We start from the raw sequence: 16,709 nt of genomic DNA on the forward strand, positions 1-16,709 counted from the left end.
ATTAATATCATGCCTTTTTCCTTTGAACAACCTCGTATTCTCAGCTGTAGCTGCTACTAATTCAAATAGAATTAGTAGACTTATTCTAACAGAATCAGACCACACTAAAATAACCAGACAAATATTGCAAGACATATGTGAGTTACTAGCTGGAGAAAACGTTAGGCTGAAGCACTGTACTTCTCAACAGAATTAGTACAATACAGGATTTAACTGCTCAGGACAATGTGCCATCTGTGTTTCAGTCCTTATCTGGAAAAATCCAGTTTAAATGCTTACCCCATCCTTACACTCTCCTCCTGTCTAGCAATGCTAGATTTAGTGTTTGGAATTAGAGGAGGTTGAACAAACTGGATTAACAGAAGCTGAAGGGCAATTTCAGTGCAACCCCTTCAGGTACACTTGTAGCCTGTATTCATTGAGAGGGAATCTTTCCACCTCTACCTCTTTTTTTTCTTTTTAATTTGATTTTTCATTCAATTAAGTACGAAGAAAATTTGTCTATTTATATGAACTATTTGTGACTGATGTGATATTTGCCTAAGTCTGAAAGGCAATATACCTATTTAGAAATATGTACTATCTATCATTAGATCTCAAAGGACTTCATGAGCAAAGACAGTACCATTGCTCTGTTGTGACTAATGAGAAAGTTAAGACAAAGTAGGAATGGAACCAGCGTACAGGAACATGACGTGCACAAAGTGCGCCAGAATTGTCCTTCAGTCTGTAAGTCAAGATTGCTCAGCTTTCTAGTTCTCAATGGAGCAGTACTCTGTGTGGTGGAGAGCAGAAGGATGGAATGGGCGTTGAGATCTGACTGTTCTGGATGACATTTGAAACACATTAACGACGCACTAATCCTAGTAAAGGATTTGAGGAAGAACTAGTTTTAACTAATGGTAAAGCAGTCTGACTGTTGTGGACAAAATGGAGTAATAATGTTTTACTGTTATTTGTGTTTCTTCCTGGATTTACTCACACTCATTTACAGAGTAACTGGCAAACTACAATTCTAATAACTGAGCTGTTTCCTGCTACCTCAGGGTCCTCTCTACAGGTCAGCTCTAGGAACACACAAAATGCATTTTACACTGGACCAAAGCCAAATCCGAAACAATGCTAGATTTGAAAGTCTCCTGAATAAACTGGCTCTGTTCCTTATCCTTTGTTTTATGTGGGTGGTGGCTTAATCTATCTACCAACAAAAGTAACATTGCTGAGGCACGCTGGGCTGAGCGGTGCTGATACTTCCTTGTGAGTTAACCTCAGTTTTCACTGAGCATGGTTGTGGCTGAGCTATCTTACACCCAGTTTCTCTCCTTCAGTTAAAAAAGTAGTATCTCCTGGCTATTGTGTCAAACCATTTACATTGTGATATGTTTCTAAAGATTTAAAATCATGGGAAAACATTTTGGAACACAGGATTGGGAAGTGACATCCAGGCCTGCTTCTGATGCTCATTAAACCCATCTCACATCGACTACGCTGCATCTTGATTTTCTAAATGAGGGTAATGCCATAGTCATGTTGCACATGACTATGGACAGGGCAGGCTGCTCCATCCAGCAAGCTAATGCCAAACGGTGGCTTTTTGGGAGGAATTTCTCCGAATACAGGAAAAGTTCCAGACATAATTTGGCTTTGTATTGCAATATATGACTGCAGAGCAGTTCAAGGGGTCCTGGTGATGTGCCGCTGGAGATAGGAGCAGCTCTGTTACTGAAGACTTCACTGGTAATCTGGTTTGAATTAATAGTCATACCTTGCTGTTTCTTACTCAGAAATACTTCACAACAAACTTCTATTACAGAACCCCCCTTGGGACATGACTTAGCTAGGAGGAGCGAGGAATCTCGCTATTGTGTTTCCCAGCAGGGAAGGCTGGTACCACTGGTAACATTTTCCTCCCTCTCTATGCCTTTGTATAGAGGCAATGGAGATTTTATTGCTTGCTTCTGTTACTATCAAACCGTAGAATAAAGCACCTGATTTGCATTTCATATACTATTTTTACAATGTATGAAGAATAATATTTGTGTTGAGCTGTTAAATATTGACAATAGTCCCATTCTATTTATCAAATACTGACGGCTGACCAAGCAAAGGAGTAAAAGTTATTTGGAAATTTGGATCTTCTTGAAGCCTTTAAATATATTTCTAGAAGTTGGAGGCTCTCCCAGTTCACACAGCTACTCTAATAGCTAGAAATAGTTTCTCCCTTCCTTATACCAAGAACTCAATTAAGAAATATATAGCAGAAGAGAGGCGCTTCTAAGAGAGCTGAATTCTTTTAACAGTTCTTGACAGAAGGAAAAAAAAAAAAAAAGGAAAAAAATCTTTGTCTGAAAACAATCAACATCAGTGAAAAGTGAGCCTGAATCAAAGCCCTGAATTTGAAAATTTGGGGGCTTTGGGATGGAGATGGTGGGGCTGAACAATAGTTCTGAACATCACAAATTCCAGCTCCTTCCTGACTGTGCCTTTGTTCAATGTTCTCTCCAAGACCTCAGCTCTGCTTGTGCGTGGAGTACTCACTTGGTACATTGTCAGTGCAAACAACACTGAACTTGTTTGAACACAGTGTGAACTCCTACTAAGAGTGACTGCCTAAAACCATGGATCTATGACAGTTAGTACTGTTCTTTGAGAGTATCATTTTACATAAGATCAGTAATTCCCTGAGATTCAGCTACCATCAGCAAGAATAAATTTTTACTGAGTATCGCAAAAATAACAACATTGTACAAAAGTCATCTTCTTCCCTAACTATAACTGACCAGAAGATACTAAGTATATTATCCTAGTGAAAAAAAAAACCTCAGTGAAGAAAGTGCTCTTGTCTTTCATTAGTGGTATCGATACATGCAGCACATTTCAGTTTGCTGATAGTGTACATCCTCTTTTTAAAAGTAAACAGTTTTCTTTAGGCTATCGAAAAGGAGAAGACTTCCATGGACTTAGGCTATAAACCTATATAAATCCAAAAAGGCTAGAAATAAGTCACCTTTTGCTTCTTAGAAGTCAAGGTAGATGGATAATGCAGAAAGCCTGGATTGTAGTCTTGTTCTGCCACTGATCTACTGCATAAATTAATTTATGCTCAGCCTCCAGAATGCAGTTAATCCCAGTTGTGATGGGAATACGTCAAAGGAAACACATTTCTAACAATTATAAAGATACTCACCCAGATAAAACTGAGAATCTCTCAAAAAAATCCTAACAGAATACAAACATTCTTTCAGCTTTTTTTCCATAGATCTCTCTTCTTATGAACTAGATCATTAATTAGTGTACTCACATGCAGCCACAGACATCAAGAAGCCAGATCTACTGTATTTCCATGTATAAAACCAGAAATTTAACGCACAGTTCCATAATGAACTTGAAAGATAAGATCTGTTTTATAGCAAATAGACTAATGCAGAAAAGACCAAAACCTGTCCCTGCCTGTTTCAAACAATGAGATAATTTTAGTTCCAGACAAGCTATTTCCTAACATTATCTAAACTGTAGCTCATAAAAGTTTATGGACTCAACCTCCAAATAGAGTAAGAAAACAATGGATCTAAGTACCTTCACTAACGATAATCCCAGTTCAGTGCCACAAGGTTACTGATTATAGTGAAAGTAGCTTATTTTACACAAATCTACCAGTAGTTTATTCCCCCCCCCCCTTTTTTTTTATTTATTTAAAAAATCACAGCAAGGAAGCAGAATTTGTCACGTATAGATTAAATGCCTTGCCACACAGAATTTACACGTGGTGTCCCCAGTCAATATATGTGATGGTGCTCATAGGACAAGTCTTTTCAGTATAGCTACTCACCTGCGTAAAACCTGGCATGTGCTTTCAGCACAGGATATTAAGGTGTGAATAACAGGAGATAAAGAATATTAACTATGGAGACAAGAGTGCTGAGTTTGGCAATTTGCATTTAAATACCATTCCAGTTTGGTAATACAGTTGCACAATTGCACTTTTTCATAACATTGTATTTTAATTTTGTTAAGGGGGATAGCATGGGAGGCGCCTCGCAACACCTGCTTTTTTTTTTTTCTCCCTCCCTTCCTAGTGGTGCATTTTGGCATTTCCATTTTTACCAAAAGTCAAGGAATGTCCAGTTCTGTATTTATTTACAGCACATGCAGGCCTACTGATGCAATAAGAAATCCCAAATCAAATGAAGAATTATGCCAACAGTTTGGTAAGTAACTACTGTCTTGGATAAGGTTTATGCGCTGACTTAGACCTTTGCAATATTCAATCTGAAGATATGAAGTTGGAGTCAAACCTTCAGGTCTTCACTCTGCAGCTGCTTCAGCAACACTGATTTTACAGAATCACAGAACAGGACCTCTGGAGATCATCTAGTCCAGCCATCCCCTCGCTCAGAGCAGAGTCAACCAGAGCACATTGCTCAGTGCCATGTCCAGTCAGGTTTTGAATATTACTAAGGATAGAGACTCCACAACCCCTGAGTAGCCTGTTCCAGTGTTTGATAAACCTCACAGTAAAAAAATTTTTTCCTCAAGTTTAAACAGAATTTCCTGTATTTTCACCTGATCCTCCTCTACCAAGTGTAAGTCTTCCTTGCTCCAGACTTTCCCACTGGTCTCAAGGGCCTGGGATTTCTGAGGACATATCTTACCAGTAAAGACCAAGGGTGATAGAAGGCATTGAGTATCTCATCCTTTTCCATATTGCTGTCACCAAGTCCCCTGCCCCATCCACCCAATGGGCCCAGATTTTCCCTAGTCTTCCTTTTGTTGCTGATACACTTCTAGATGTCCTTCTTGTAGCTCTTCATGTCCCTTGCAAGATTTTGGCTTTCCTGACCAGCCCCTCATGCTTGGACAGTGTCTCTGTACACCTCCTGGGTGACCTGACACTGCTTCCACCTCTTGTATGCATCTTTTTTTTATGCCTGAGCTTTGTCAGCAGCTCTTTGTTTATCTGTGCAGGCTTCCTGCCACCTTTGGTTTATTTCCTGCCCATTTTAATGGACCGTTCTCAAGCTCAGAGGAGGTCATCCTTGAAAAATCACTAAGATCTCGGTGACCTTTCTTCTCTCCAGAACCATATCCCATGACATCCCTGAACAGGCCAAAATCTGCTCTCCTGAAGCCCAGTGTTGTGATCCGACTATTTGTCTTGTTTCCTTTCAGAGCCTGATCTTCAGAATTATGTTCCTTGAAAGAAGGAAATAAAAAAATCCACAACCTGGATATCTCTATGATATCTTTTTGGTCTACAGACCAAAAAGGATTTTCTGGGATTTTTTCCCCCCTAGAAATTACAGGCATGAATTTAAAGCATGATGATCATGCATTTCCCTAATACAACACAACTCCTGATAGCTTTTGGAAATAATGGCAAAGTGCATGCATCTAAACTATGTCCAGCAGAGATGAGATTTCGAATTTCTGTCTCCTTCAATCCTGATGAGAGAATTTTCTGCTAGATGATTGAGTTTTTAACCCACAAGCAGCTATGATACATGCTTGTCACTACACACAATGGTTTTGGCTCATTTTCTTTCATCATTGTGAGAGAAAGCATGCGGGGCAACACATTCTGTAGAAGAGGTTCATGAGAACAGGGGGACTGCAGCATAGTAGTAGATATACCAGTGAAACAAAAGCAAGAGCAGTTGCCTCTGGACCTGGATTCCGACACCAAAGCAGCAGTTTACAAACTACCATGAAATTTTCAGCTTATTTCTGCATTTCTTCCCCCCAAATTCTTTTAAGAAGGAAACCCATCCCAAGTAGATTACAGGCTTCTTTTTAAAACCAAGGGATTAAATTCTTACAGTAAAGGCACAACTAATTCCAACAATGAAAAATAAATAACTAATAACAAATAAGTAATGCTTCACTGCGCAATAAAGAATTTAAACTTATAGAGGATGTAAACCAGCAAATCTTTCTTCCAATGCAAATTGCTTTGAAGTATTAAAGAATGGTAGAAATTTCAGTATCACTGAATTATGATCCCACATCATGTAAGAACATGCTTGCTCTCCTCAAGTCATAAAATAACCGCTCGCTCCTTATTACCTGCATTACCAGTTCAGATCTGTTCTCTGGCCTCAGGCCTGCTGAAAACCATGCAATAAAACAAACCTCCTATTAAAACTTAGTCAGGAGAATAAGATACAGGTCAGACTGGTCTAAGTATTATTTGGTGAAGGAAAGACCCTCCTAACCATTTGGACTTTATAGCTCTAGTTATTTGCCAACTGGAATCCATAAATGTTTATCCAGCCTTCCTATGATGTCCTTTGATCTCTTACATTTTTATTTTTAAAAACACAGATAACATTCCTGTATCCATATTAGACAAATAAGTAGAGGAGACAACACAGTGGTTTGAACTTTTGTTTGGATTTTCTCTCAGTATTTATAAACACCAAGGCAGTCCTTCATTGGTTGCCAGTGCAAAGAAATTCAAGCTTATATAAAATACCCATGCTGATCTGGTGTATTTAATACAAGACAGACCTATGCTACACAAATGAGACTCCCAATAAGTTATTTGTGGGTTTTTTTTGTTGTTGGGGTTTTTTTTTGGTTTTTTTTGGTTTTTTGGGTTTTTTTAAAGGCATTTACTGGTGTATGACTATCACCAAGCCTCCAATATTGAATGGAATTTTTAAAGTGGAAAAAATTGAAGAGAAATATGTCTAAATAAACAAGGCAGAGGTTGTCTTCTGGTGGGAAATTTCTTAAAGTTGTGAAACAAACATTGGTAAGAAAACCAGGCTTTAAACAAACAAAAGACAGTGGTGAAAGTAATCTCCAGGTCAGAGGGCAACAAGCAAAGCACGGTCAGGAAGGTGGTGGGACAGTGAGTGTCAGTGGGTCCCTACTGTCCAGAGTCTAAAAGCCCACCACAGTTATTTCACAACCAAGTGGAGCTGGCACAGCGAGAGCAGGGAGCTACAGTGACACTGCAAGGTACTGAGCAGCACAGAACCACACTTCACAGTTACAGTCACGAGAGCCATCCCACACACTGCCAATTGCCTAGATCACAGGCATCCTGCAACAACCCCTGCACAATGCTCCTTGTGGCCTGTGCATCCTGGTTTGGTGCTTTGCTTTAGCATGCAAGAAGGAAAAGCATTTATTGAACAGGCATCTGATATAGTAGGGCTCAGGCTAAACATCTAGGCACTTCATATGCTACAGTGTAGTTAAGGCACTGTAGGAGGAAGAGCGACATTGTTTCTGAAGCTGAGCTTTTAAAACAAACACAGTCATGTTATTACAAACATGCAACAAAGAGAGGAGTGTATTCATCCCCTCATATCACATCTGTGCCCTGCAGGCAATGTTCTGAGAGAAGTCTGTGAAAATTGTACTTGCAGCTATCTCAGACAGCTCCACCTATAACTGTCTCAGCTCTGGCTCTCCTAGTGCCTGACATGATGCCAGAAATGCGTACGTGATCCCCTCATGTTCCTACGCAGTACTAGCTGTGTTTAACCAGCAAGCATTTACAAACATGCCATACAGGAAAATGAGGTAAACATGAAAATGGACTCAGGAGTTTTATTTGCATCTATTGTGTTCATTTGTGTACACTGCAGAGAAACACAGTGATCTAAACACGCTGACACTCCTGAATCTCTCTGGGAAGGACTGTGCTGCTGTTCAGTCCTGAGGGAGCCCTAATCCATCCCTGTGTCCAGGCAGCTTGTGATACTTCTGCACTGCAGACGCTGCTGCAACTTCAGCCCATGGACTGTGCTGATTAAATGTTAACCAAGGATTTTGTACATGTTTTACAGCCAAAACTGAGCTCCATGCTACTATGGTTGCTGCATTACTTCCATCAGTTGCAGTATTGCTGGATGCTTTTGTTGCATGCTATCTGTCCTTTTGGCTACTCTCTCCTCCAGCATCAGCATTTTCTAGACCTCAAAGATCCTAACCCAGAACTGGCACTAGCAGTCCCGCTGTTTTCCACTGGCCCCAAGTTCCTTGTTCCAGGGTCCATTGCTAATCCCACTCCTTTGAGGAACAGAAAGGGCCAGCTGCAGACCCCAGCCAGACATCCTTTATTAAGAGAGCATGAGAGGCAGCAACCACAAGGCTGGTCTGTCAATGGCTGAACAACAGCTGGTTGGCCAAACCCAGCAGGTGGAATTCAAACTGAACTACTCGCAAGCATCCTTTACGTGTTACAAACATTTTACTAGATTGCGTTGGCTAACTGGCTAAAAGACATATTTGCATACACAAATAGTTTTCTTGGCATACGCTTTTTGCTGCTTTTGGAGCTTGCCCGTCTTATGAGCAATCTATACATATTATTAAGCTGAGCTATAGGTCCCTAATTTTCAGTAGCCTGTCAACATTAACATTGCGTAGCATCACACAGCACTATGCAGAGTACTTCAGAGATCTGCAGTGGCTGACAGTTCCCCCATTGGTTATCACAAAGTTTTTACAATTCAGCTATGCCAAGGTCTACTGTAACCACTGTTGCAGAATCATGCAAAGGTACAAGAAGTGGCTGGTGAAGAGACACCGGAAAAACCTCATTTGGAAGAGCACAGCAATTTTTGCTTCACTATTGCTGATGGCTCCAAGCAGGAACAGTGGTACTACCAGTGTCTGGAGACATGCACTTGTGAACTTTTGCATAACGCATCAGATCTGCATGGCCTTCAACAAGAAACCTCTCTTCATCCTTCTGTAGCAGAGTACATATTTGAGTGAACCATGACAGTACTGAAAGGGACAACTTTTGTTATCAGGAAACCAGCTATCTTGGTTAGCTACTTCAGATAGCATGACAACTGCTTGGCAGTATTGGCAGGTCAACAGTTCTAGCCGTGGTGGAGACTTGTTACGAATGTTGTTTGCCTCTAAAATGTCAGCACCAGTGATGCACCTGAAACAAACACCCACCTCTCAGGGAATGGCTTTTCAAACGAGAATGGAATTAGTGATGACTGCTACACGTCCTACCTCTGACCGTTTGAAGGAAGGAACAAGAAACTGCTTTCTCTGCAGGGTTTGGGGGGGTGGGGTGGGGGCATGGAGGTCCCTGTGCACACGGTCTTGTTAGAGTTTCAGAGCCATGCCTGAACAGTGAGGAGCCACTGAGAAAGCTCAGGTATACATGTAGCTATTGCAGAACCGGGGTTGTGCTCTTGCTGGTTCAGTCTATTTTGGTTGAACTGGCTGCTGAAGTTACAGTTGCTTGTTCTAACCTGCCTCCAGCAAGCTCTAGTCTGTGCCACTATCCATGCACCCTACCCTGCCCCCTCTCCTTGGGAGCTACAACACACAAGCGCTTCTCTCCCTGCTGTTACTCCTTTCTGCTTGCTCAGGCTGTGTCCCCACTTCACCTTTCTCATATATGGGAGAGCACAACCCTTGCCAGGCTCCTCCCTCCTGCCATCCAATACACAAAAGAAAGGGCACCAGCATGCCTCCATTTCATGCAGGAAAACATGTATCAAAGAAACTCAGGGAAAAAGCTGTTAGATGCCAGTGTCAGAAATGCCGTCTGCACAGTGCAGCCTCCTCAATGTCTGCAAAGACATACATACTCCTATGAAGAGGGCAAGTTGCAAAGAGCTATTAGCTTTCCAGCTGAAATTTGTAACTAGAAAGTGCCACCCGAAGCTATGTGGGCTCAGGGGTGCTATGGAAATTAAGTGACATATAACCCATGTTCAAAACGGAGAGTTTTATGACTAACTACTAATGGATGCCCTGTACCACACACCACAAAAATATTTCTCCCTCTTCCAGAACCTTAAAGCTGAGCTTATTCCTTCAGTCTACTGGAAAAAAAGGAAGAGTTCATCTGTACAAGTTACTTTGTGCAGAATTAATTTAGTGCATTGGACTGAGGATGAATGGATTGATCTGCCCAACAAAAATATCAGTTCATATATTTCTCCTCATGTTTGTTAGTCTGAGCAGAGAGAGTATGGGTTTACAGCTAGATGGAGGAATGCCTTTTAAAAATGTACTCTGAATACTTTATTAAAGATTTTTGGCATAGCTGAGGTTTCCTGTGTCCTAAACACTGAACAGACAAGTGCCTAAGCAAACAATGGCGCTTTACTAAGGTCACAGCTCTATACAAAGGAAAAACTCAGGAATAATATGGCCTAGCAGAGAAGTTAAGTGTCAGGGGGAGACTGCTGAGTGGGTTTGGCTTGTTTGTTAACCTGCAAGTGAGGTACAAGGCTTTGCTGCTAAACAGGTCATCCAAGGGTGGGTGGAAAAATATTAGTTTTTCCTCATCTGCAGTTTGTGCAGGAAAGTTGACAGACTTGCCAAGCAGACAGCTCTAAATGATACATTATTTTTTGTACCCCAACTGAAAGCACTTATGCAAAAGAACTGCTACCTGGTTCTCCCCAGGGGCACTTAAATTATAGCTATGCATTGAGAGCTCCACAAGTTCTATATATAAACATCTAAGCACTGGGATTTATTACTAGTAGGTAGCTCTAGCATGTTACTGTTCATTTATCTTCCATATTCCAAGAGCAGCAGCAGAACTATTCTCGGTATGACAACACTTACAACTGAGTTTATGCAGCCAGATTTACCTACTTAAGGCCATCACTTTGTATTTAGACCTAGTCATAGTCTTGCAGAGGCCCCTGGCACATGGCAATGAGCCTGGTGGCAGGGATGTTTAATACCTTGAGCAAAGCAGAGGCAGGGCTCTCTGACTGGGGAATATTGAAGGCACAGATGAGGGGAAGGGGGAACAACTGATGAGACAGCAACAGACTTGTTTTTCTGAGCTAAGCAACATGCAGGGCTTTAGAATAAGCTTCCAAAAAAAGAACAGCTACAGATATGAGTGCAACTGAAAAGAGGACAAAATGATACAGATTTACCACAGGGAGAAAGCATTCAGTAACCTTATCTCCTCCCCTGAGAGTACAACATTTTTTTCTTTCTTTTAAACTAGGGAAATGTAGTAGATCTAGCCTATCTGGATTTTTGGTATAGCACTTCGTAACTCATGGGGAATTAACTCTGTTGAAGGCAATACTGAATAATACAAGAATTGTTAGGTAAGGAGCTGGCTAACATGAAGAGTTTTACAGTCAGATGCCACACTCTCCCTCCCTCATCTCTGCTGGTTTCCTGTTCCTGCTAGTTCCTTGGTTGGGCTGCTGGGCAAGAACCCATCTGGCTTCTCCCCCACCCACAAGAAATGCATATGATCAACCAACCATGGCACAGTGGTAACAACTGGTCAAGTAACTGAGTGCCAAGTTGCCTGAATGCATGCTCTGGAATGAATGATTGACTTCTAGGCAGGTACACAAACCTGAAGGAAATCAGAATCATGTTATGTATCCTCTTCCCCATACCACCAGCACCCTCCCCAGTACATGCTGGAACTTTGTTAGAACTGGTCTACATTTTATCCTTACAGCTTCTTTGTTTTATTCTGAGCTAAGATTGTTTGATTTAGAAGAACTCCAGAAAAAAAAATCTGGAAGGACTGCAGTGAACAGTCATTTTCCTGGTCATTTTCCATCAACTAAGAAGCATGAAGGCTGGAGCAGCCCAAGAAAGGTCCAAGCCTGCCTTCGTACCTGCTTTTATCAGTTTTGATGGGTTAGGCTCTCTTTGCTTTTCTGCATTCCTGCTCTATATTGTAGGTGTTAAAAAGCCTGAAATGGAGCTTGTGGTATTTCTCAGAGTTTCTCCTTTTACATCAGGCAGTTTTGGTTTGGTACTTCTGCTCATTAGAGGAAGACTCTGCTAGCTGTTACTGTGAGGGAGAAGGCTTTATCCCACAATGCGATTCCTGACCCAGCTGCAGATACTCTAGAGAAGCCAAGAAAAGACTGTAATTCTAGCATGAGCTAACAAGCATGCCGTGATCCTATCAGGCATCAGGAAGAGCACCTATTCTCACCATTCCTCTTGGGGTGTGTTTGGGAAGACTACTTTACAACACTCTCAGCTTTGTAAGTAACCACAAAAAGACCCTCCAAAATAATTTATAATTAAAAAATCCAACCCAACAAATAAAATATGCAGTAAACTGAAACAAATGAAATCCTGCATCAGTAGCACTGTGTTTATACAAAATTGTTTTCCAAGAATGAGCCAGAAATTAGAGCTCTGCAACGAGTGGGTTTTTTTTTCTTTTCATTCCAAATCCAGATGACTTTCATTTTTCAATGCTAATCTTAGAACAGAAATCTTAAGATTTCATTTGAAAAACATGAACATGCTGGAGTTTCTGAAACCAAACTCTGTCAGGAATACATTCACATAGGGCTAGATGAGGTAGCTGTGGTGAGCACCGAAAGGAGAGGCACTAAGCCACAAATAATTTTCAATACACCAGACTGACTTCAACACACACTGACTGACTTCTGCCCAATACTAGAACTGCTTATAGCAGGACTGAAGACTATCCCAAAACATGTGAAATTGATTTCCCAAAATAGCTCAGAATCCAGGTTATAGTGCCCCTGCAAGAGGTCGAGTAACCAGTCTCTCATTTGCTGATAAAGTTTTCACACTTTAGATACCTCAAACTCTCAAGTTCTCTCTTGTTACGATTCAATAGCAGCAGATGTGTACAAGTCTTAAAACACCAATGCAGACAGACTACTAGTGTTGGCCAAAGACAGTTTCTACTTTAACTACACAGCCTTCCTCCTCTATGATGCCTTTCACTGGAATCAGTATCTCTTTCCAGCTCAAAAGTAGTAATCAACAAACACAGACTGCAAGAGTAGCACTAACTTACTGTTTTCTTTTACAGAGCACCAAAAGATTCACAAGGCACAGAAGAATGACCACTGAATTCAGTACTGACACAGCTATGGACCTTAGATATCTGACATGTGTTTGGCATCACATTACCTGGCCTTTTCCTGAAGGAAGATTGACTTGACTAGGAAAAATAATCAAAGGTAACATTATTAGGCTCAGCAGATGTCTTTATGACTTACAGGAGAATGCTGTTAAAGTTACACATAAGAAATGCCATGGATTTTTTTTTCTAGCCTTCAATCATTTTGCTATTCCAAAGAACAGTAGTTGCAATTTTCTTACTGACATTGAAGTGGACTCAAAATCTGAACTGCCCATCCACAGCTTTTCACAAGCATCTTCCTGCAAGCTCACTTTATCTCAGGTGCTAAGACAGACCTACTCATTTAACAGTGGACTAATATATTTGGAGGAGTCACAAATCAAGTTGTTTCACTACCCAAGGAAAACATGTTTTTTCTCCATCACTAACTTAAAGCCATGCATTGACTCTGCTGCTCTCTGGCATATGGTCCTGGCAAAACAAGCAGTGACTGCCACCCAGAGCACAGAAAGTGTTGAGAAGGCTTTTAGGAGAGAAGAAAATGAGTACACTGCTACCTTTAAAGGACAAGCGGTGGCAAAGGAACAGATCTCACCAAGTGGGAAGAGTAATTTGGAACAAGTTGTAAAGGATGGGGGGTGGAAAAAAGCATACTGGCAACACAGGGACAGGGGAAGATGTTCAGAGAAGGAGTTACAGGAATCAGCGTGATTTTATCATATACACGAGTGAAGTACAGAATGTAATAGTTACCATCCAAATTAATTCTCGCAGAAGGCATTTCCTTCCTGCCTGATGAATTCAGCAATGGCAGCTTAAGCAAATTGTGTCCTTTGCTTTTCAGCTTGTCTCAGTAATGAAGTGAAAGAATTGCAATGAACAGCATTAGCTACAGTATAAATATACTGATTTTTCAGTCTTAGGCACTGACAATGAGATATTCCAGACCTGCAATTCAGTCTGTGGCATATAGTTATGCTAAGCATTCTCACTGCAAAACCGTATGTGCTTTATTACGTCCACCCTGTTCCCTTACTTGCCTGCTTCTGTACAGTAAACAGCAGATCATGGTCTTAGCTCATGATTCTTTGTGTTGAGGTGTTTTACAGTTCTTTCCCAGGCCACTATAGAAGAACTAGTCTGTCCTTTGGAAAGACTTATGGAAAGTATGTTGAAGGGGAACCAACACTTGAATTATTTTTGCCTGCTTCCTCACAGCAAAACAATCAGGCTGCACCAAACATAAGTTTACAGTTCCACCTGAATGCTAATTTTAAAGCACTTCCATAGGCATGTTGAAGCTGAAGATCTGGATAATATACTTGGCCAATCATACAAAGTGCAATTTGTAAAAAGAAACATGTATCCTTCCCTTGTGAGCAGAAGGAAAGGACACTGATAGCTCATCAGTGAGAATTACTCACAAAGAAGTTTTGTTGATGTTAGTTATCAACCAACCAGCCATTGCTTATACAAGTCTGCCTCCCTGACTGCTGAGTATTGATTCTGGATGCTCTACTACCATAGCTATGGGTGCATATTTTTGTGATGGAAAGTCCTATTCTATTGTTGTTAAAGGCCTTCAGCACCAAACCTGTGAACAAGCTCTGAACAAGCTTATGCAGGAATAAGGTGGGGTTTTTGTTTGGTTTGTTTAAGTGTGCTCCACTTTCAGTAATGACAGTAATGAACAGTCAATTGCTTCTTTAATTGCTCCTTTACCCATTGGGCCCTTCAATCTTCATGATTTGTGTGCTATAGCTCAAGTAGTAGTCCAAATGCTGAGGTACTTTGTCATACACAGAAAGGGAGTGACATTTCTTTCTTCAGAAAGAAACACAGTCTGGGATTTATATTGGGTAGAGAGATTTACAATGTCTGACTCTCTAGGCATTTCTAATTGTTCTGAATATTTCTCACAAACTGTATCTTTACCAAATCAAAATCATCATAGTCAAACTTCTCATTTGTTATTTTTTGCAAAACTAGGAGAAAAAAAAAATCTCTTCAAGTGTTCTGCATTCTTCTCTTGTTTAGAAATGTCAGAGTGTAAACAGAAAACAAAGTAGTAGCTTGTTTCCATTTTTGCTTCCCAGACTGCACTGAACAAGTGGCCTCTTACATACTGGACATAGGAGAAAAAAAGTGATGCAAGTAATTAAAATGCCAATTTTATTATTTTCAGACTTCTCACATACAGAACATTCCTCAACATTAGCAAAGCTAACAACCATTTATTTTAAAAATAAAATCCTTCTGAGAATCTAAAAAAGCCTTGAGGAATTTCCTCCATCTCTCCAGGACTAAATATGCTCAATGTTTCTATACAATACTACTCAAACTAATCTTCCTCCTAAAAAGCCTTCTACTTGCCAAGATTTTTTTTCCTGTTCCTTAAAAAAAAAAACAAACAAAAGCTTGTTTTGAAAGAAATATGAAAGGAATCAAAGGAGTTGCGTTGAGCCAAAAGTCCTCCTTTCTCCACCCTCACTGTACTCATCTGGAAAGCATCTGGCAAACAAATCCATTGATAGCTTAGAAAAGCCTTTTATCTGTCCTCACAGGCTTAAGAAGGAAAGTGGATAGCATACACATTCCATGGACTAATTGTACATTCCCTTTATATTATTGCCATTTTGAAAACATAAGAGTACAGCATAACATCTACCATGCTCACAAAAATCCCCCTTCCCTGGTAAGGCTGCATGAAACCCAGGTTAATAAAACTTGCAGGATAGAGAGACAGTTACGTTGATTCTATAGCATCCTCCCAATGGCAGCACAGCAAGGAGACACCAACATACAGAGCCTACTTGAGTCCAGTTGGGCTTATTGCTCATTATTTGGTTATGCTGGATCACCTACACCCATTGCCTCAACCTCATTTACTGCCTTATTCTTTACACCACACTTCCCAGGTCTCTGAGATATGCAAGTGGCTGGTCTGCTGCTGAACCTAGAGAAAAGGAGCAGAAAGGGGTCCAAACTCTTTCTGTATGTATTTGCTGGGCTCTCCCTTGATCCACACTCCTCAGCTCCCACATACTTGTTGTTACTAATGATCCAAATAATGAACAGTGGACTGCAGTTCCCTTTAAAATGTTGCCACATTCAAATGTAAAGCAGGGCTTTGTACCAAAGACAGAAAAAGTTTAACTCCCTTAAATAATTTTCAATGTTCACTATAAAATATGACCATTGCCTGGACAAAGTTGGTAGGCAGATTACTTCTAGAAATACTGTCACTCAGTGAATGAGTACCAACTGAGATCATTCTATAGTCTTCCGAAGGAAAACCAAACTATAGAAAGTAGCCAATGTAGAATTAGTCTTTTTTCTCTTCTAGAATTATCAGGAGTAAAGGCAGGTACAGTAGGAGCTATTTAGTTACTTATTTATCTACGAAGTCTTTTTGGTGGGGAAAATGACAGACAGACAGGAGCCAAATTTCTGAGAGTCAGACTGCCTTGCCTCTCTTCCTCCCCTCAGCAAGGCCAGCATATGTGTATGCATGCACACTTTTTTAAGGAAGCAGCATAGAAAGGAACAAGTCTACACCTCCGTCTTCACATAGACTAAAGCAGGGAAATCAAAGGCATGATATCTCTTCAGAAGCATGAAATGTAGTATTTTTCTATTAAAACTATATAAATACACACACTGTAGCTAGACATTAAACTGGCAGGTTGGGAGGCACATGCAAGTCCTCCCAGACCCGATTCATCCCATATGATATTAAACCACATCCTTGTTCACCCACTTTCCCCTATCTTCAGTCAAATTGAAGTTTATGTAGCTGAAAAAATATTTACAGTATGGTAGCACTTGTAATGGCCCCTTAGTCCATTAGACCACTGTAAAAACTGTCTCA

The 16,709-nt window shown here is 40.6% G+C and overlaps 1 long non-coding RNA gene across 2 annotated transcripts in view; it reads right to left on the minus strand.

The window, feature by feature from the left end:
- LOC127022247 (uncharacterized) overlaps positions 1–16,709 on the minus strand; it is a 56,660-nt gene that overhangs the window by 21,255 nt on the left and 18,696 nt on the right. The window lies entirely within an intron of this gene.

Source organism: Gymnogyps californianus, chromosome 15, assembly GCF_018139145.2.
Source record: "Gymnogyps californianus isolate 813 chromosome 15, ASM1813914v2, whole genome shotgun sequence".
Lineage (NCBI taxonomy): Eukaryota > Metazoa > Chordata > Aves > Accipitriformes > Cathartidae > Gymnogyps > Gymnogyps californianus.